This window comes from Passer montanus, unplaced genomic scaffold (genome assembly GCF_014805655.1).
Source record: "Passer montanus isolate IOZ18808 unplaced genomic scaffold, ASM1480565v1 scaffold59, whole genome shotgun sequence".
Classification (NCBI taxonomy): Eukaryota; Metazoa; Chordata; class Aves; order Passeriformes; family Passeridae; genus Passer; species Passer montanus.
Genome location: NW_024370926.1, coordinates 2,214,218 through 2,235,645, shown reverse-complemented (window position 1 = coordinate 2,235,645; position 21,428 = coordinate 2,214,218). Strand labels below are relative to the sequence as shown.

General features: G+C 51.7%; 1 protein-coding gene across 2 annotated transcripts in view; it reads right to left on the bottom strand.

The window, feature by feature from the left end:
* GJC2 (gap junction protein gamma 2) overlaps nucleotides 1-21,428 on the bottom strand; it is a 39,120-nt gene that overhangs the window by 14,432 nt on the left and 3,260 nt on the right. The window contains exon 4 of one of the 2 annotated variants that reach the window (XM_039726552.1): nucleotides 19,165-19,264. The gene's annotated coding sequence lies outside the window, so the exon portion shown is untranslated. Of the gene's footprint in view, nucleotides 1-16,370; nucleotides 16,502-19,164; nucleotides 19,265-21,428 lie in introns of those variants that run through there. The other variant, XM_039726550.1, reaches the window with a different exon arrangement.

Below are 21,428 nucleotides of genomic sequence, written 5' to 3'. Positions count from 1 at the left end.
TCCAGATTTCCTCACCAACCTCCCCCTGCAAACACCTGCAATGCTCACAGCTTTGGGCTGGTTCTGTGTGTGGAAAATGCTCTGCAATGTCACAGCCAGGCTGCTGACCCTGACAGTTTGACTCTTTTTCGGCTTTGAGGTCCCTTCCAACGCAAACCATTCCATGATTCTGTGGTTCTCTGAAAGCAGGACATGCCCAACATCTCCTCCAGATTTCCTCACCAACCTCCCCCTGCAAACACCTGCAATGCTCACAGCTTTGGGCTGGTTCTGTGTGTGGAAAATGCTCTGCAATGTCACAGCCAGGCTGCTGACCCTGACAGTCTGACTCTTTTTTTTTTTCCCCCAGAAGTTCCAGTGGAAAAAACGATGGTGTCATTTCTGTCACCACACACCTCATCCACGTCAGGCACAGGGACAGCCACTGCAGCAGGTGGCACGACCTGCTCACACCCAGCCAGGACAGCCGCGAGAAATGATCCAAAGGTATTCAATGTTTTTGTCTTCTCTCAGATAACAAGTGACAGGAGGAGAATAAACGGCCTCAAGCTGCACCAGGGGACGTTTAGATATTAGGAGAAAATTCTACACAGAAAGAGTTGTAAAACACCAGAACAGACTGCCCAGGGCAGTGGGGGAATCACCACCACTGGAAGTGTTCAGAACTGTGTGGATGTGGCACCTGGGGACGTGGTTTAGGGGGGGTTATGATGGTGCTGGGTTGATTGGTGATGCTCTTAAACAATTCTATGATTCTCATTTTTTACAAACACAAAAACATCTGTAATTTGCCAACCAAAAGAAACCTCTCAACTCTCACAGGGTCAGGAGCTTGCAGTGAGCAAGGGCTGCATCAATTTGTCAGGAACAGGACCCACAGGAGCCAGCCCAGGGGTCTGCATCAGGTCCATGCTCTGCCTGGTTCTCAGGACCCTGGGACCACTGAGGACTGCCCTGTCCTACACCCTCCTTGGGGCAGAGCTCGTGTCTTCTGCTCTAAACAACCCTAACAACTCTGAGGTGGTTAAAAACCATCTGGGGGCCACTTGGGGCAGCTCCAGGTCCTGCTTTGGTGTGTCACCTTCACACTCTGGGGCTCAGCCTGCTCTGCCTGCAATGGAATCACAGAATCCCAGAATGGTTTGGGATGGAAGGGATCTTAAAGCTCATTTTGTTCCCCTCTGCCATGGCAGGAACACCTTCCACCATCTCTGCACCATCCCCTGTCCAGCCTGGCCTTGGGCACTTCCAGGGATCCAGGGGCAGCCTCAGCTTCTCTGGGCACCTGTGCCAGCACCCTCACAGGAATTCATTCCTAATCTCTCATCTAAAGCTACCCTCAATCAATTTAAAGCCTTTCCCCCTTGTTCTGTCCCTCCCTCCCTTGTCCAAAATCCCCCTCCAGCTCTCCTGGAGCCCCTTTAGCCACAAGAAAGGGCTGCAAGGTCACCTTGAATCCTTCTTTTTCTCCAGGCTGAACAATCCCAATTCTCTCAGCCTTTTCTCACAGGAGAGGCTCTCCATCCCTGGTGACCCTCCTCTGGTCTCTCAAACCCATCACCCACCACAAGAGTTCTGTTTGCAGGAGCTGAGGTGAAGCTGAGGCAGCAGGACTTGAGAGATAAGACAAAATTTTACCCAAACCATCATATCTGAAACAGCAGATCTTTCTGCAGATTCCAGCACTCATTGCTGGGATATCTATTTTATCTCTTTCCCAGTCTTTTGGCTTTGGAGAAGCCTCTGACTTGTCAGGTCAGACAGAGCTGTAACAGTGAGGCTGCTCCATGGTCCAAGTGTTGTGCAAACAGGAGAAGGGCTGGGAACAGCTGTCAAACCCTTCTCTCCACCTTATAAACCCATCCCTGTGCCCTCCCCAAATAAATCTGCTGCACACGTGCACCCCAAATCACCAAAATGTCCTCCTGAGCTCAGCCCTGGACACCAGATTTTCTTTATGGTAAAAAAAAAAATCTTTATGGTAAAGAAATTCAACAGCAACTTTAAAACCATATTGAAGACAACAAAAGTTTCCCAGAGAGGCTGTGCCCTCCCCATCCATCCCTGGAGCTGTTCCAGACCAAGCTGGATGGGGCTTGGAGCAGCCTGGGGTGGTGGAAGGTGTCCCTGGCAGGGGGTTGGAATAAGGTGATCTTTAAGGTCTCTTCCAACCCAAACCATTCTGGGATTCTATGAAGACAAGAAGGAAAATGCCAAAGCAGATCCAAGACACATAGATGTGACTTCATGGCCCATTTCCCCATTACTAATTAGACCTAAATGGAGTTAAAAGGGAAGACAGAGACTTGAGCATGAAAAATAAGGCAGCAGATGGGTTGGATGTGCTCTTTCCAAACTGTTCTTAGATAACAGACACAACAGAAAATGAGGAAAAAAAGGAAACATCATTTCCACAAGTGCTTTCCAACCCTCCTGGATGAGTTCCCAGCACAACCGGGGCAAGTTCCTACTCTGCTCACTGAGATATTTCATTACACAGATATCACCAGCAAATACTTAATAACCCCTTAGATAATTAGGCACAGACTCAATTACACAGCCAGGTTTGCATGCAAAGAGGAGGACGAGAGAGAAGTGCCCAGAGGAGAGCCCAGGGCTGGGCGAGCAGCACGGTACCTTCCAGAGCTGCTGGCTGGAGCATCAGCCAGGGCTGCTGGTCCTGCTCCGAGGAGGGTCTGATCTGAGGGCTGGAGCAGGGACAGGAACCTTCCTGGGGCTGTTTTCATAGGTGGCCCCCGCCCGCTGACGCTGCAGAGGTCAGCAGCTCCTGCCTCACCTCTGGACAGCCCCGGGTCCCCCGTGCCAAGAAGGGACAGCACGTGTCTGGTCAGCCCCAAAGCCTGCAGGGCTGGATCTGAGTTCCTCTGTCCCCTCAGGAGCGGGGCAGTGGCATGGGGAAGGTGTCCCCAGGCTGGCATCCAGGTGGGAATGAGGCAGTGCCAGCTGGCCCTGGGCCACGCTGCTGCTCAGAGCAAAGGCTGAGATCTGCAGTGCTGCAGTCCTGTGGGCATCCAGGGGGGCTCCAGCAGCACCTTCTCCACTCCTCACCACAGTGGGCATGAGCTCACACCTGCCTGTTGGTCAAACCCTGCACCACAGCACCAAACCCTGCACCATAACACCAAAATCTGCACCACAGCACCAAAATCTTCACCACAGCACCAAACCCTGCACCACAGCACCAAAATCTGCACCAACAGCACCAAACCCTGGACCAGCACCACTAAACCCTACACCACAGTACCAACTCTACACCAGAACCATCAAACCCTACACCAGCACCCAAAAATCTACACCACACCACCAACCCTACACCACAGAACCAAACCCTGCACCAGCACCATAAAAATGTACACCACACCCCCAAACCTACACTGGCACTACCAACCCTACATCACAGCAGCAAACCCTCCACCAGCACCCCCTAACCTATAGCAGCAGTACCAAACCCTGCACCAACAGCACCACAAAAATCTACACCACAGCACCAAACTCTGCACCAGCAGCACCAAACCCTACACCAGCACCACAAAAACCTACATTGCAGTACCAAATCTTACACCAGCACCATAAAATCTACACCACACCCCCAAAGCTCCACCAGCAGCACCAAACCCTACAACAGCAGCACAAAAACCTACACCACACCACCAAACCTACACTGGCACCACCAACCCCACACCACAGCACCAAACCTACACCAGCACCACAAAAACCCACACCACACCACCAAACCTACACTGGCACCACCAACCCCACACCACAGCACCAAACCTACACCAGCACCACAAAAACCCACACCACACCACCAAACCTACACCAGCATCCCCAAACTCTACAGTGGCATCCCCAAACCTACTCCAGCACCACAAAAAAATGACCCAACACCCTCAAACCTACACCAGCACCACCAAACCCTACACCATACCACCAATCCATAGCCCACCTCCACCAAACCCTAGAGCACTCCCCAAACGCATGGTGTGCCCGGTTGGGACCGTGATCCCAAGGCTTTGCTGGGATCCCATCATGCCCCAAGCCAAGGCAGATGATCCCAACCTTGCTCCCTGCCCTGTCCTCCCAAAGGATGGACCAAGCTGGTTGGAGCAGCTGCCTTCACCCCACACTGTGCAAGGATAACAGAGATCTGGGCTGCAGCCAGGTGTCCTCAGGGGGCCATTATGGGATGGCACCTTCCTCCCTCCCCAGACAGGATCCATTGCATGGCCCCACTGCAGGAGCACACAATCCCTTCCAGCCTCAATCCTTAATGAACACGTGGGGCCGTGCAGGGCGTGGAATCACAGAGCCCTGGAATGGTGTAGTTGGAAGGGACCTCTGGGGATCACCCAGCCCAGGCAGGGTCACCTGCAGCAGGTGGCACAGGAACTCATCCCGGTGGGTTTGGGGTGTCTCCAGAGAGGGAGGCTCCACGCCCTCCCTGGGCAGCTGTCCCACAGCTCTGCCACCCCCCATGGGAAGAAGTTTTTCCTCATGTTGAGGTGGAACTCGCTGTGTTTTTGTTTATGGCCACTGCTCCTCATCCTGGGATCCTGGGGGGACAGCACCACCCGCTGCCACACGAGCACACACTCTGCTTCCCAGCAGGTTGCTCCGGGGAATGAGCAGCAATAAAAAGCTGGGGGAGAAGAAAGGATAATGTGGAATCCAGCTGTGAAAACAAAGACTGAATCCCTCTGGGCCTACGGCCTCCCTTGGCCTGCGCGCGGGAAGAAACGCGCCAACATCAATTCCTCTCCGCACGTCCATCCAACGGGGAATTTTTCATGAATGAGCACGTTGAGGCGGAAGGGGAAGGCAGGAAGATGGAGGAGGAGGAGGAAGAGAGCCCTTCCATGCCTGTTTCACAGGGGAAGCTGCAGCTCACGGCTGTGGGCCGGAGCCAGCAACATCGCGGCGCTCAGGGCTGATCCAAAACCTGAGACCCGGGGCTGTGAGATGACGGGTCTGTCTTTGCTTTCAGGTTGCTGATCCTAAACCTGAGACTGTGAGATGAGGGGTCTGTCTTTGTTTTCAGGTTGGTCCTGATTTCAGAGATCTTCCCAAGGGAGCACCAGGCCCGTGGGCGCATGTAGGAATGTGCCCCCTGTTGACAGAGTGACCAAATTATCCTTTGTCTCCTAAAAAAAGGAAATAAACCCAGAAGTTTCTCTCCACAATTAGGGGAAAAGACACCTCATAGGACCTGGGGGACTTCACCACAAACTTAAGGACAGCCAACTGGATGGAAGCCAAAAGGTCCTGCCTAAGCAATTTACTAAAAAAAAGAAGAGAACAAAAGGAACTAATTGCTTTCGTGGGGTGTTTTACCAGGAGCAAGAACCTCTTGCCCTAGCTCGGTTTTTCTCTGTAAAAAGAGCTTTGTTATTTTGCCTTTTATTAAAACTTTTCTGTTTCCAACACTGCCACAGAAGCCATCCTGCTAATTTATGCCATCTGAGGTGGCTGAGCTATCTCAGGTGTGGTGTAGATCTCCAAGAGCTTATGAGACCTGGCTCAAGGAGACCCTTGTATGAGGTGCAGGTTTTGCTAGAGAAAAGAACAGCTCAGGTGAGCCCTGCCCTGCTCACCCCAAACCCTACACCACCCCTGGGAAGAGGGATGTCCTGCTGCCAGGGCAGGTTCCCCCCATGAATTTGTCTGGTTCCCAGGCAGGGATGCCTGAAGCCCCACTGTGAGGCTGGGGATGGGACACAGAGGATGTTGCAGTCATGGTTTAATTCACAATAATACTAAAATCCCTCCATGACATGCAGTGAGCCCCTTCCCAGGCTCCCAGTCTGGTGCTCACATTTCTTCCACACTTTCTGCCAACCCAGGTTCAGTTCAGCCTCTTCTGCTAAGTTTAAAGAGGCAATCAGCACAGAAAATGCTGGAAAGAAGGTATTTAAGGAAAAAAAAAACAAACCCTGATTCTCCTTCATTTAGTGATAAATAGACCTTAAAAATGCCAAGCCAGAGTCTCTGGCCTCCAGGCAGCTTTTGGGACCTGTCTCAGTTTGTTGCTGCTCAGCTGAGGTCCATCCTCTTTGCTGCGGTGGTCACTGGCTGGGCACCCAGCCCACCACATTTCAATATTCCAGGAAACCCCCTGAGAATTTTCTGGAGTGAAAACCTTCAATCACTGACCCTGGCCTTTACCAGAAGCTGAGGAAAAGAGAATCTGAAGAAAGACGATGAAGTGGTGGGAGGCTCTTCTTGAAAATTCAGTCTTTCCATCTCTGGATCCTTCCCTCCCTTCCTCTCCAAGTCACCCTCCCTTCAGCCTCCAGACAGAAACAATTAAGAAACCTCACCACCATCTGTGTTTCTGAGAAACTTGAAGAAACAACATGAACCAAACCCCCAAATCACGTCCTGCTGGGGGGCCTGGAGCCAGAGGAGCAGCCCCACACCTGACTCACTGAGCTGTGATAAATACAGAGCCTCTGAGCTTCCTCGTGCCATTTAAAAGCAGATCTGCATCCATTATAATCCTTTTTCCTGGCTGCTTTCTGGCCCCTACTGACCTCAAAGCCTTGGAGCTTCCACCTGAATCCTCTAGAGCTCATGTCAGTCCTGCTTGGCCGGCTCTGTGCTGTTTCTAGGGTGACTCCAGGCAGGAATGAGCAGGAGATCCCTGTTTCATACCCTTTATTCCCTATTCCAGCCCTGTGGAATCCCACAGGGGGTTGGCTGCAGTGGTGGAGTGCTTGCTCAGCACGTTTGAGGCAGTGGGATTGGTGCCTGCGTTCTCCTTCTGGGGACCAGATGATCTTTAATGTCCCTTCCAACACACGCCGTCAGATTCTGTGATTTCCCCCCTCTCCCAAAGAGAACGAGGGAAATGTTGGTTTTGTCTGAGCTGTGAGAGTCCTGCAGACCAGGATTGTCAGCACCAGACACAGCCCTGGGGTGGAGGGTGGCCGAGATGTGACGAGGGAAGGGACTTGCCTGGTGGGGGACAATATCCAAACCAAGCCCAGGATGTCCCACAGAAGGTTTCTCCCATGGCATTGTCACCCTGTCCTGTGTGGGACCTGATCCCAACCCTCCTGCATGGCTGTGCCTCTTCTGCCATGACAAAATTCAATATTATCACCCTGCTATGAGCCCAGACCCTGCTTTGTGTCCATCCCCTCTTTTTTGGGGGGGCTGCTGGCCCCAAAAGTGAGCAGGCCTTCTCCTGGCACACCTGACCCCTCATCCCAGCAACCTCAGCAGAGCAGATCCAGCCCTTGTCCTGCTGCTGCCCCTTCAGAGCTCCTCACTCCACCCTTCCCAAAAATCCCGCTGACCAAGTGGGATTTCTCCTTTGGCCGAGGCCCTTCTCTCCTGCTCTCCATTTCACTGCCAAGAATTTCCGAAACCTGGCGGAAAATGAGAGAACCAGCAAAACCTGCCCTGCCTTGGAGCTCGTTTCCTGCCAGCCATCCTCTGTCAGGCACTGAGAGCAAAATATTTCGGGCCTTTCCAGGCACTAAATCACCCCGTTGGACTGGTAATGGGGCAGCTGAACTACACCTAGTTCCACCTATTGAAATGACAGCAGCAGCCTCCATCCCACAGGAACTGACCCCTCTGCTGTGCTGGAAGTGCTGGTGACATCCATTTCCAGAGGTGTTTGCGGGGCCCCCGCAGAGCCTGGGGTGGAGGGCTGCAAGCCCTTAAGGGGCTGGAGATGGGATGTGGGGTGTTCGACCCAAAGGAGAAGCCAAAAGCTTCGTGGAGGGGTGGCCTGGCTGAATTAGCCCCACCAGACTAATCATTAAGGGTCATTAAGGTTGGAAATGAGCTCTGAGATCATCAAGTCCGGCCATCAAGCCAGCACTGCTGTGTTCACCTCAAACCATGTCCCCAGGTGCCACATCAATGTGTATTTGAACACTTCCAGGGATGGTGACTCCACCACTGCCCTGGGCAGCCCCTTCCAATGCCTGACCAGCCTTTCAGGGAAGAAATTTTCCCTAATATCCAATCAACACCTCACCTGGCACAACTTGAGGCCGTTCCCTCTCCTCCTGTCCCTGTTCCCTGGAGCACAGCCCGACCCCCTGGCTGTCCCCTCCTGTCAGGAGCTGTGCAGAGCCACCAGATCCCTCCTGAGCCTCCTTTTCTCCAGGCTGAGCCCCTTCCTAGCTCCCTCAGCCTCTCCTGGTGCTCCAGCCCCTCAATGTTCTTCTCGTCCTGAGGAGCCCAAACATGGACACAGAATTCCAGGTGTCCCAGCAGTGCCAGCACAGGGGGACAGTCCCTGCCCTGGATCAAGCCAGGTGTCAGCTGGTTGGTCAGAACACTCTGCACATCAGCACCCATTCCAGCACAGAGCCAGAGAACATTCCACTGGAAGGGATCCACCAGGACCAACACCCTCCAGTCACCACTGAAGTTCTACATCCAAAAACACCTGATGAGGTCACTGGGTTTCACAGGACTGAGGTCACCATGGAGGCCACCATGGGCTCCCCTGCAGCCCTCAGCAAAGTCTGCCCAGCACAGAAGTCCACACAGACCCCCAGCCCATCACCTGCCCCAAGAAGTCACTGCTGCCCCACCAGCTCTCCCTGCCCAGATTTCTGTCCAGCTCCCACTGCTGGAATTTTGGGTGCTTTCACTCGCAGTTTGGGAGATGACCAATTTTACCTTGTCTGTCCACGCAATTCCCTGTTAAACTAGGGACAAGAAGGGGATTTGGGAACATTCAGGCTCTCTGCCGTGCAGTGGAAGGGGCTGGGTGAAATCTGCTTCCCTGGGCAGGCCTGTTTTTGAAAAGCAATTACTGGCAGGGAAGACCAAATCCTGCATTCCTCAGTGAAGGAATCTGGATGATGTCACCTCCTGCCCAGTGGCAGGAGCATTCCTGCCCGAGTCCTCCCTCCAGGCAGCCCCTGCCTTTCCTCCAAATATTTGTTTTGGCTGGTTTTTTGGAAGCTTGGAGTAACAGCAGGATGGACTCTCCTACTGTAAGGTTTGTCCCTGAGCAGCACGTTCACAGGGCCATGGGTTAATAGAGGCTCACATGTGTCAGCCAAAATTTTACTGCCAGTAGCAAAGTGGGGGATTTGTTGGTTTTGTGTCTTTTTTTTATTTCCCTCCTCTTTTAGAATCTGTGTGGTTCAGTGCAGGCTGAGAGATATCAGAAATCTCTTAAATCAGAAGGTTCTCTGCCTCACTAAAACACTTTGAACCAAATTCCTTAAATTTTCTTTTGTGTGTGACTAGACTAGAAGCACGTAGATGTGCTTGTAATGCTGTGCCTTTCCTTCCCTCCCTTCTTATTAAGATTTACCCAGCAGGACACATCTTCTGAGGTGCCTAATGCCAGCCAGGACCTTTCCTAAACAGCTGGCCTGGAACAAAGTGCCCTTTTGCCTGGCAGGAGAGTCCCAGTAGATGTTTCTGGGATAAGGGTTGCAGGGGTATGGAGCAACTCTGGGGTGATGCAGAGGCAGGACCTTGTGCCATGGTCTCCTCAAAAGGATAAAATCTCTGTGGCATCCTCCAAGACTGGTTTTAAGGCACTGGGGTGGGATTTCAGTGTTTAAACTTGGGTGGTCAACCCTCCTTGGAGCTGAGCACAGGGTGCCCAGAGGAGCTGTGGCTGCTCCATCCCTGGAAGTGCCCAAGGCCAGGTTGGACGGGGCTTGGAGCACCCTGGGATGGTGGAAGGTGTCCCTGCCCATGGCCCTTCCAACCCAAACCATTCTGGGATTCTGTGACCTGCCTGACATCCAGGGGCTGTCCGGGACCCTTCTCAGTTTCCAGCTCTTCTCCCCACTCCTGCAGATGTCACAGCTGCTCTCAGGAACCAGCAGACCTGAAGCACACCCTGCCCAAGGTGTGGCATCCCCCTGCAACTCTTTCCTGCTGTTTTACATTTTACACTGCCCTTAAGAGTTCCCATCCCACAGCAAGGTGCTGCTGACACTCCATGGATCACCCACTTCTCCCTAGCACCTGTGATGCTCCAGAAGGGAAGGTGGACATGACTGGAGGGATCAGGAGTGATTTTAAAGTAGGTTTCTTATGGCAGGTGATAAATTCTTTCCCTATTCTCCAAGATGATCCATTGCTGGCACCTGAAAAAGTTTCCTGCTCTCAGACTAATCCTGCAGGACTAATGGGGGAGGGATAATCCAGTGGAAAATGAAGAACAGGAGGTTGTGAGGGGCTTGTGAGGTTCAATCTCTCTAAATCCCACAGGTGATGACAGGATCTCACCAAGACACTGATTTCACTAAAACCTCAGCTGGGACACTGAGAATCCTACACAGACATGGGGAGAGGAGGGATGGGATGGAATTGAGCTGCATTTCCAACACCAGCACAAGGTGCTGCCCCGCACATCTGAGTTATAGAAAAACCCCACATTTAAACAAATGCTTTTTTTTCCCAAGCTGAAACCTCTTACATCTGCTGATCATCTTGTCCTGTCAGGCTGTGAGCAGGGACAGGAGCCTGAGGCACCACGATCTGTCCCTCTCAGTGCCAGATGTGACCTTCACTGGCAAAATGGCCCAACCTGGACAGATCCCACCCTGCTGATGGCTGAAATCATCCCTCCTTCCCCGTGGGGACTGCAGGCAGCAGCAGCCCATGGAGCCAGGCATTTTGCAGCCCCAGCCCTGACTCAACCCCTCTGCAATTAGCACAGGACTTTTCATCAGCGCTCTGTTGTTTTTCAGCCCCGGCGATAAAAGGCTTCAGCGAACATTTCCAGCCGTACATAAACTCCAGCCTGCCAACATAAACACCATAAAAACACTCCCTGTAAATCAGAGCTCGCCCTCGCTAGAGCTATTCCAGTTCTCTGGAATGGCTAAAAAAGTGCTGTGGGCTGCCAGGAGGCTCTGCAGCCACGGGATCCAGGAGACAAGCAGGGAGAAGGACTGAGAGGAAGCTGGAGCTGAGCTTCCTCCTCATCCTCCCACCCCGGGATCTCCAGGAGAGCTCTGCTCATGGAGGAATAAATAAAGGAGCTCCACGCCCACATGCTCCTGGCCAGAGCACAGAACCTTGCATGTTTGCCCTTAGACACAGAATTTGTTGCAGAAAGCTGAACCTGTGAGCTGGCCACATGCCTGCCCTGTTTTGCAGGGTATCCCTCTGTGCTGTAACCACCAGGGGTAGGGTTACCCCACACAGCAGCTTCAGGAGCCCCCACAGCTCACGCTGACCTTGAGGATGGGCACAAACCCTGCATTTGCCACTGGAGTTCTCCCTGATCTCCAGGCAGAAACAGCCTTGGCCAAACGCTCCAGCAGCCCCAAAAGCCAGGCAGGGTCTGGAGCAGCCCCCAGGCAGGGTCCAGCCCCAGCTCTGCTCATTTTGCCGTGGGTCCCACCCACAGAAAGACCAGCCCCAGATCATCTCGCAGGCTTGGGCCAGAGGAGAGGGCACAGAAATCCTCCCTTCTCCCAAAATCCTGGCGGCACGCGATCCACCTCCCAACATTCCCGGCAGATCTTTGCTCCCCGGCTGGAGCTCCTCACCTCTCCACCCACAGCAGGATGCCAGGCAGGTCTCCATGCCCCGGGCAGGGATGTCTCACGCTCCAGCAGCCCAGCTCTCCCCAGCACACGCTGCCTCCATGCTCTGCACGCCTCCGGCTCCATCCAAGCAGGCGCTGAGGCTGCGGCTGATCTCACCCGCGTCCCTGCGGCCCCGCGGCGTGGAAAACGCTTTGTCCGGGGATTCTGCAAGCCTGACAGCGACCACCTCCCACCAAGCCAAGCCAAGCATGCAACAAAGCCCCGTGAGAGGCAGCCTTGCTCTGGATGCCCTCAGAGAGGAGGCTGTGGGAGCAGCGAGCGGCTCCTCCCGAGCGCCGCGTCGCTGCCGGAGCATCCCGGGAGCCATCAACCCACGGCAGAACTAATGGGTTGTGGCATCTGGGATGACCCTAAACACCTCCCCAGACCAGCCTGGGGTGTCCCTGACACAGCCCGTGGGGTCTGGGCACTGTGTCAGCACAGGGCTCTGGTGGTCTCCCCTTTCCTGGGGATCTCCCAGGAGAAGCCACGCTATTAAATGAGGTTGTGACTACAGGAGGGATTGCTTTGCAATGCCCGTGGCATCATCTTTTCCCTCTCTCTGTTTCTCCTCCCCTCCTCTTTTCCTATTGTATTTGCAGGGATTCCTGTAGCAGGGAGGACTGATGAATCTGACCCCATGTTCTCAGAAGACTAATTTATAATTTTATATTATATTAAAGAATACTATGATATACTATACTAAAGAATACAGAAAGGATACTTACTCAATGCTAAAAAGCTAATAATGAAAACTCATGACTCTTTCCAGAGTCCTGGCACAGCTTGGCCCTGATTGGCCAAAGAGTGAAAACAACTCACACCAGAACCCAGTGAAACAATCACCTGTGGGTAAACAATCTCCAAGCACATTCCAAAGGAGCAAAACACAGGAGAAGCAAATGCAACAAGAATTGTTCTCCTTTTTCTCTGAGGCTTCTCAGGAGAAGCTCCTTTTTCAGGAGAAAAATCCTGAGCGAAAGAATTTTTCTGAGAATGTGAGTGCCACATTCTCCGGCACCGCTTTTTATCATCAGCCTGATCTGTTTAGAGTGGAGCCGCAGAGCCGGCGCTGGCTCCCACCTCCCCCGGGGCACACGAGGTGCAGGGAGTGAGCAAAGTGCCATTCCATGCTGCAGAGAGCCCCGGGGCACCGGGTAGTGCTGGCACAGGCCACCGGGTCACTGAGACATCCTCCGATGCTCTGGGGAGGGAGCAGCTCCACCCCGGGGCTCCGAGCGGGGACACGGGCAGGGGGAACCGCCTGGCCGGGGCAGGAAACGAGGACATTCATTTCTGAGCCAACCTGGTTAACTATTTCTGCGTTTCTGTCTGGCAGCGCAAAGGAAAGGGCTGGGCAGAGCCCTGAGCAAAGCCATTGTCGCCGGCAGGAAAAAAAAAAAATACAATAAAGTAAAAAAAGATGATAGAAACGTGCCTGGAGGAATTTGGCGCGGGTTCGCGCTTGAACCGGCTTCAGGTTTCGGAAGCAGAGGTTTCCGGATGCACGGCGGGTGTTCTCTGGGGCTGTAGGTAGGGAACAGGGTTTGGGGTCGTGGATTAACCCTGCCTTGATCCAGAGGGTAACACAGAGGAGGCATGGAAGCACCCAGAGGTGCTCAGGGCTGGGCTGGCAGTGATGCCTCGCCCCAGTGGGGGTCAAGCCCCATTTCAGGGCTGTTTTCCCATGATTTTGCCCATTTCCATCCCTCCGCTGGTGCCATCAGGGGCTCACTGCCCCCTTCCCTCTGTTTGAAGGTGTTTCACACCAAGCAGAGACTTGCACAGCTCCCAGCCAGTTTAAAAGGGTGTGAAAAGGGGTCAGAAATAACAACGCAAAGCAGGAACGCAGCCTCAGAAGTGCCGAGCTCCCTCAGTCCTTGCTCTGCCAAAACAGACCTGATCTCTGGGGAAATGGGGATTCTGGGTGTAAACCCCTCAGAAAATAGGGTCTTGTGGCCTCACCACTGTCCTGGCTCCTGTGGAGCAGCTGGTGCCACCCTGTCACCCTGCTGTGATGGTGACAGGGCCCAGCTGGTGGTGGCACCTCCCAGGGATGACGAGTGGGGACGAGGCTGTGGAGTGTCATTAACGATCAGGGTGATGGGTTTGGGGGGGTGGGGGAGCACTGCTGCCCTGTGTTGCTCGCAGACATCCCAAAAATACTCCACGGAAGGACAAGATGCAGCCAGAAGAATTTCAAGTGGCTAGGAAATAAAAGTCTCCCTGGCACGGAGAGCTGGTGGCATCTGCACCTCCTGAGGGACATCCAGCCTCTGCTGGCCTGGGATTGCCCAAATCACCCTCAGATCCTCACCTTGCTCAGCATTTCCCACACCTCCACACCCCCTGGAGCCAAGAAAAGTTGGTATCCATCCCCAGAGAATGGAGAAGGAGCAAAAAGTCAGACTGCACAAGAAAGAGAGCGTGCAGCTCTTAGAGGAGCAATTCTGACCTGCTCGAGGGCTTGGCTTGTCCTTACAAAGTCACTTCATTCCTCAGGGACAGCTCGGGGTGGGACATGGGGTCCTCACCTTCTGAGGAGGCAGCCAGAGAAACAGTGGCACAACCCACAGCACCAAAAAATGGGAGAGGCAGGGAGATAAATTACTCCAGCAAAGTTTGTGCCCTAATTAATTTATAGCATGGTGCTGCTCCTTTTCTATCCTTGTTCCCTGTCTTTTACTGCTACAGCCCCAGGTTGCAACGTGCAGAAATGCCACAAAAACTCCTTTATTTTCCCTTCTCCTGGCAGCAAGGAGCAGAAACCACGTGGATGTTCATGGTCACCACAATCTCCAAGGGACAGAGCGGGTCAAAGGGAGCTGGGCAGCCTCAAAACTGACCCTGGGGGTGCTGGGGTGAGCTCTGGGTGGAAGAACTCCAGCCGGGCCATAAATGACAGGAGAAGAGGGCACTGGGATCCATCAGGAATACGGTGCACACTATTTTGCTGGGGAAGGAGGAGTTTCCTTGTGACACACACATAAAAATAAAACCCTCCTGGTATTTTGGTCTTGGACAAGACCCAAGGATTGTCTGGGAAATGGCTCTCCCAGCTTGCAGGAGGTGCAGGTTCCCCATCTGCCTCATGGCCCTTTTCCCGTTCCCATTGTCTGGAGCTGGGATTTCCTCCCTCTGCCTCTCTAAGGAAGCTTTGGACACAGGGCAGGTGCCCTCCTGTGGCATTCCAAGGAAATTTGGGGGAAAGGAGAAGGTGCCTGTGGCTTCCCAGGATTTAAGGGACTCTGTTTCCCTTTGGGGGGTCATGGAATGTTTGCTCTCCTCCCACCAGGAGAGGACACAGCCCTCTGCCATCAAGCAGAGCTGAAATAAATCCATTCAGCCCAGCTCCTGTGCTTGGGATAGATGGGAAGGGCTTTTTGGGATGGGAGGAGATGATGGAGGGAGGAATGCCAGGCCATGAACAAGGTGGGTCAGGAGGTCCTTCCAGACCCCTCTCCAGAAAATCCTTTGCACAAACACTGGTGGCAACCAAATCTGCAGAGATCAGGAGGTAGAAGGGACATAACTCAGGGTCATGCATCAGCCAGGGGGAAATCCTGAGGATTTTGAAGGATGGGACAATTAAAAGCTGTGGAACTTCAACAGCATCTCCCCATCAGGTCCATCTCAGGAGCTTGAGGTGGGGAGGAGGGATCCAAGTTGGAGATCCCACCCCAGAGGAGCATCCTGGGGGTTTGGGAGCCAAAGCAGAGTTTTCTCTCAAGGAAGGTTGGCCAAGATGAGGCCACCCAGGAGCAGGTTCAGCTCCCACTGCTGGTGGTGCTGCCAAGCCACGGGCAAGCCCTGCCTCAGTTTCCCCAGCTGCACAGGAGGGAGCACAGCCTCTGCAAGGTGTTTGGGATGTGAAGATGGAAAGGGCGCTCACAGCCTTGGATCTCATTTCAAAAACAAGCCAAAAGCACTTTACAGAGAAGATAAACTTATCATGGACTAGAGACACCAGCTGCAAATCCACATCTACTGCTGGGATGAGCCCCCCTGGCTGCTGCTCTCCAGCTGTGCTGGCCTCACAGCCCAGCTCAGGGTGCAGGAGCAGGGGGATCTAAGCTGATGATCCCAAAGCCAGGAGGATGCAGATCCCAAAGTTTGCAGAAACCTCAGGAATGGAACACGGGATCAGCAGGAAAATCAGAATCTGGTGCTCCTCCCCCCCAGCTCGGGTGGTCTGAGATAAGAGCAGGTTTGGGATGGGGACTGGCAGGAGGTCCCAGAGCTCAGAGGGGCTTCACAGAATCCCAGAATGGTTTGGGGGGGAAGAGACCTTAAGGATCACCTCATTCCACCCCATGGCAGGGACACCTTCCACTATCCCAGGGTGCTCCAACCCCATCCAACCTGGCCTTGGGCACTTCCAGGGATCCAGGGGCAGCCACAGCTGCTCTGGGAACCTGTGCCAGGGCCTGCCCACCCTCACAGGGAAGAATTCTTTCCCTTTTCCGTGGGGGAAAAGCTAAACCACGGCTGGTTTAATCCCAAACTGCCTGGAGATGGATTTGCACTGCCCTGCGTGCCGGGGGATGATTCACTCCAGCAAAGCGTGCACAAACTGATGCCAAATAGGGATGTTGTGGCTCTCACCCCGGCAGGAAAGGCACCACAGGAACCCTCAGCCTCAGCAAACGCATTTCCCACCCTAATAATCGGGAAAGGGCAGAAAATGAGGAGCGGGTTGGGAGCAGAGGGGGGTGCAGCACAGGAGGGGATCCACGACGCGCCGAGCTGAAAAACCACCGGCAAAACGAGGAGGAGAATGAGGGAGAACAAAACAAAACAAACACGAAAGCAACATACGGAGAAGAGCTGGGCTCGGTCCTTCCCAAAAGTGTCCCATCCTGGGCAGCGGTGGGTCCCTGGATCCCCGTCCGGGGCCGCTCCCAGCGCCGCTCTCCTCCCTCCCACCCGCGCTCTGACGTGGAGCCGGGAAAACTCCTCTGGATGTGCCGGAGCTGCACCCCAGCGCTCCCTGGGACAGCAAGGATTCCTTGGCTTCCCTTGGGATTTTTTTTTTTTTTGGATTTTCCTTCTCAGCCCGCAGGAAAAACGCCGTAAAAAAAGAGCAGGATGAGTTCAACTTGCTCGCGCTAACGGAGCGGTGTTGGTGGAAAAAGAAAAAAAAAAATCAAATAATTCAAATAGTCTAGGGCTAAAAATAGCAAAAAGAGCTCCTTGGAGCAGGAGAGGAAGGCGGGAAGCGGAGGTGCTGCGGCGGGATAAGAATGTTTCCTTCTTGTTTGGGATTTCTTTTCCTTTCTGCTCCAATCCCGGTGGAAAGTTGGCCACAAACTCTCCCCGTCCTCACAGCTGCAGTGAAACGCTGCAGCACCACCAAAAAACTCATTCCCCCCCACAGTTTTTATGCCCAAAGCAGTGCCTGTTGCTGAAATTTTGTATTTTAATGGTTTTGGTTGACCTGAGGCTCCTACCCCAGCCCCGTTTTGCAGGGCAGGGGGAACAGCTGGAAGGGAAAACAGCTGGAAGGGGACAGAGGGACATTCTCCTCCTCGCCCAGCCCCTCCTGCTCTCTGCCACAGGGATTTTTCTCCCCCCCGTGCACATCCCTGCTGCAGAGTGGGGGATGCTGCCCCCGACTCAAAGCCACAAGCAGGGATTAAATAATTGCCACAACCTTTGGCACGCTGTCATCCGTCCCTCCCCGTTGCCAACCCGCATGATTTTATGGCTGACCTCACAAAAATTGATGTTTTCCTTAAAGGCCCCGTGTTGTGAGGGGGAGATTTGGCTTCCAGGAGTCCAAACCAGTGAGGTTTTGCTCGCTGCAATTAAAGAAAACCCCAAAACTGAACAAATTTGGCACAAAGGAGACCCTAAACCTTTAAAATCTGGTTCCTCTCTTAAACCTCAGCATGTCCTAAGCAGCTCCCACCATGTGAAACTCCTCAAAATGAGCTTGTTTTTCCTGGTTTGAAGGAAAATTTTAAGAGATGTCCTTGCTCCTCGGAACAGCTGGGATGGGGCAGCCAAGTTTTCATCCCCTGATTTAATTTCTCAATGTGTTTCTGCTCTGCAGCTGCTTCGGGGGAGGAACAAGCCTGGCTGACTCTGCAGGGGTTATGTGATCCCAGGAGGAGTTTTCCAGAGGAAATCAGCTCCTGGATGCTCCAGGGATGGAGGAGGAGGAGGAGGAGGGAGGCAGCACCACAGCACTTGCTCCTGCAGCTCAGTCACGAGCCCAAATCTGAGGATTTCGAGGAATTTTGGGCAAGAAAATGCATAGGGAAATACTTTTTGCAACCACACAGCTCCAAAACAACCTTAAATATGCTCCTAAAAAAATCTCTGCCCTGCTCTGTGTCAGACTCTGAGCAAACTCTCATTCAGCCTTGTATAAAAGAGGTCCCAGCAAAATCCTGGATTCAAATTTTAAGGGATTCTCCAGACCCCAAGTGCAGTTGGATTTCTGCATCTTTTGCAAATATTTAATGCAAAACATTTTGCTGGCTTAGGAAGGAATTGTCATTTTCATGGCTCTCAATGCTGCCTTTATACATGTAATATATAAAATAGAATAAATACACAATATTTTACAAGGATCAGTAAAACAGTGACATCCTGGGGTCAGGAACTTCATTTCCCTCCCTTTTTTTTTGCTCCCAAATCCACAATTTCTCCCCATCAGTGTCCCCCCAAAGAGACCCATCCTGGTTAGGAGGTGACGATGAAAAACCATAGAAAAAAATTTTAAAAACCCATAAAAACAGTCAAAAAGTAAAACAAAGTAAAACATTGTTATAGATAGATAATGAGAGGTCCACAAGAAATATCAAATTATTATGTTGTGTTATATCACAATACCAAATGATTATGTTATGTTATAACATTGTTATGTTATATCACAATACCATATTACTACACTATATCACAACACCAAATTATGTTGTGTTATATCACAACACCAAATGATTGTGCTATGTTATAATAACAGATTGCTATGTTATATTGCAATATCAAATTATTATGTTATGTTATATCACAATACCAAAAGATTATGTTATGTTATAACAGATTGTTATGTTATATCACAACACCAAATGATTATGCTATGTTATAATAACAGATTGCTATGTTATATTACAATGCCAAATGATTATGTTATAATAACAGATTATGTTATCTTGTATCACAACACCAAATGATTATGTTATGTTACAATAACAGATTGTTATATGACAACACCAAATGATTGTTATGTTATAATAACAGATCCTGTGTTATATCACAACACCAAATGATTATGCTATGTTATAATAACAGATTGTTATGTTGTGTTATATCACAACACCAAATGATTATGCTATGTTATAATAACAGATTGTTATGTTGTGTTAATACCACATTACCACTGATTATGCTATGTTATTATAACAGATTGTTATGTTGTGTTATATCACAACACCAAATGATTATGCTATGTTATAATAACAATGCTGTGTTATATCACAATACCACATTACCACGCTATATCACAGCACCAAATTGTTATGTTCTACCACAATACCACATCATTACGCTCTCCCACAGCACCCAATGCTGACGTTCTGCCATGCCCACTCCCAGCCAGCCGTACCTGTCCCAGGCAGGAATCGGAGCCGGCGGAGCCGCGGGCGCTCAGCGCATTCCCGGAGCGCAGGCTGGGCACGGAGAGCCCCGGCAGCCCCAGCTCAGCCCTGCAACAAAGCCAAGGAGGAGCCATCAGCCACGGGCATCTCTGCCAGGCACAATACGGCAGCAGTGTCACTGTGCCCTCAATGGCTCCATTGTCCCCAGCCCAGCCACGCTCCTGCGGCTGGTGGCACTGGGAGAAGCTTCTGCTCCTCGGGCAGTGCTGGATGAAGGGGGGTTTGGGCTTAGAGTAACTGAGAAGTGCTTTAAAATCTTTTATTTTAGTCTTAGAGCAATTGAGAGGTGCTTTAAAAAAATTATTTTTAGCTTTATGTGAAGAGTAAGATAATACAGATGTTATAATTTATTATAATCAGAAACTATTTTTAATTACAAGTGTTTCTCAACTTTTTATCACACTATACTATAAATCCTTTAAAACCAATCATCTAAAATTACTTCTCATGAGTTCTACTATAATGCAGCTTTTATAGCTCTATTTCTCTAAAATATCTAGTCTCGTTTACAAAACCATCCTTTAAAACTTGTTTCTAATTCCAATTCTCTCTCAACAATATCTATCTTATTCCATAATATTTCTAAATTGACATTTCTACTCTCAAAATTTACATACCATGTAAAGCTTCTATGAAACTTTAAAATTTTTCCACAAATTCCCACAAGAGAGCTCCTGAAGGGCTTCATGCCACTGCTGGAGGAGAGCAGGAGGCTTGGTTTTGAATCCCAGTTTTGCCTTGACAGCAGCACTGGGGTGAGGTTCCTCCAGGAGAGGGAGGAAATGGGATCTTGGGGGGAATAAATCGGAATTGGGAGGATTGGGGTGAGAACAGGAGGTCACAGCTCACTGATCAAACAGAGGGATGCTCCCAGGGGGATTCTGCTGGGATCCTTGCAGGAGTTTGCATCTGGATGCTGCTTCCATGGGAAGAGCATGCTGGGGAGTTGGAGGAATCTTAGAATCCCAGCTGGTTTGGGTTGGAAGTGACCTAAAAACTCCCCCAGAGCCACCCCTGCCATGGCAGGGACACCTTCCACTGTCCCAGGCTGCTCCCAGCCCTGTCCAGCCTGGCCTTGGGAATTTCCAGGGATGGAGCAGCCACAGCTGCTCTGGGAAATGCAGGGAGCATGGTCAGGGCTGGAGGATGGGGGCACAAGGGGAGGCTCAGCAGGGAGACTCCACTGATAAATACAAGTTTTAAATGGGAAAGTGGTGGGAAAACAGAGCCAAAACTTTCCCAGAGGCACCCAGGGCCCAGAGGCAGCACATCTGTGGGGAGGATGCACAAGGGAAGGTCCTGCCTGCCTTTGGACACACCAGGAGCTGCTGCAAGACCAGTGAAATGCCTTCCCTGTAGGATAAAAGGGATCAGGCTGGGTTTCAGACAAAAAAAAGAAACCCCTGTAAAGATCCCAGAGATGCCACCACAGCAACGCTGTAGGGTGAGGCTGCAGCGGGATGACCCCAAGGGGAAACAGCAGCATCTGTGCTTGGGAAGACATGGGGTGAATAAAATATTATATATTTTAAAAATATATATGAAAAGGCAAGTGAAACTGAGAAATGGGGCTGTGCTGGAGGCAGGCTGCTCCTGGGGATGCTGGCAGGGGCAGATCCCAAAGGATGGAGGGTGTGGGATCACCCTCCCTGCTCAGGGCACAGCCCACAGGCACCCACCCTGCCAGGGAGGGAGACTGTCCCTCTGCTCTGGGCTGTGGCACCAGTTTCCCCTCCCCATCCAAACTGGGGTGCTTTTTCTCCCCCCACATCCAGGAGGCATCCCAGGATTTCAAGCATGTTCAGAGCAAGGGGTGCAGCTCACATATCCTCCACTTCCAGCTAAGAAAAATAATAAATCTCCTCTATTTTCTCATCCTATACCCAGCATATCCAGGTTAGCACATTGGTGGTGACTGGAGCATTGCTTTTGGATTTTTGAGGTTTTTCTCCATCACCTCCATGCTGACCCCACATCAGGGAGCCAGGCCATCCCAAAAGTTCAATGCCCACCACACAGACACTTTGTTTTCCATCAAGAACTGATACAAACAGGAGCAGCAACCCCTGTTCCTTCAGGGAATATCTGCAAATTAATGCTGGGCTGATGACTTGGGCACCTTCCCGTGCCCACTGGACCCAGCTCCCAGGGGTCTTATTGCCACATGGCTTCAATAAAATAAACCCTATTAAAAATAAACCAAATAAAATTT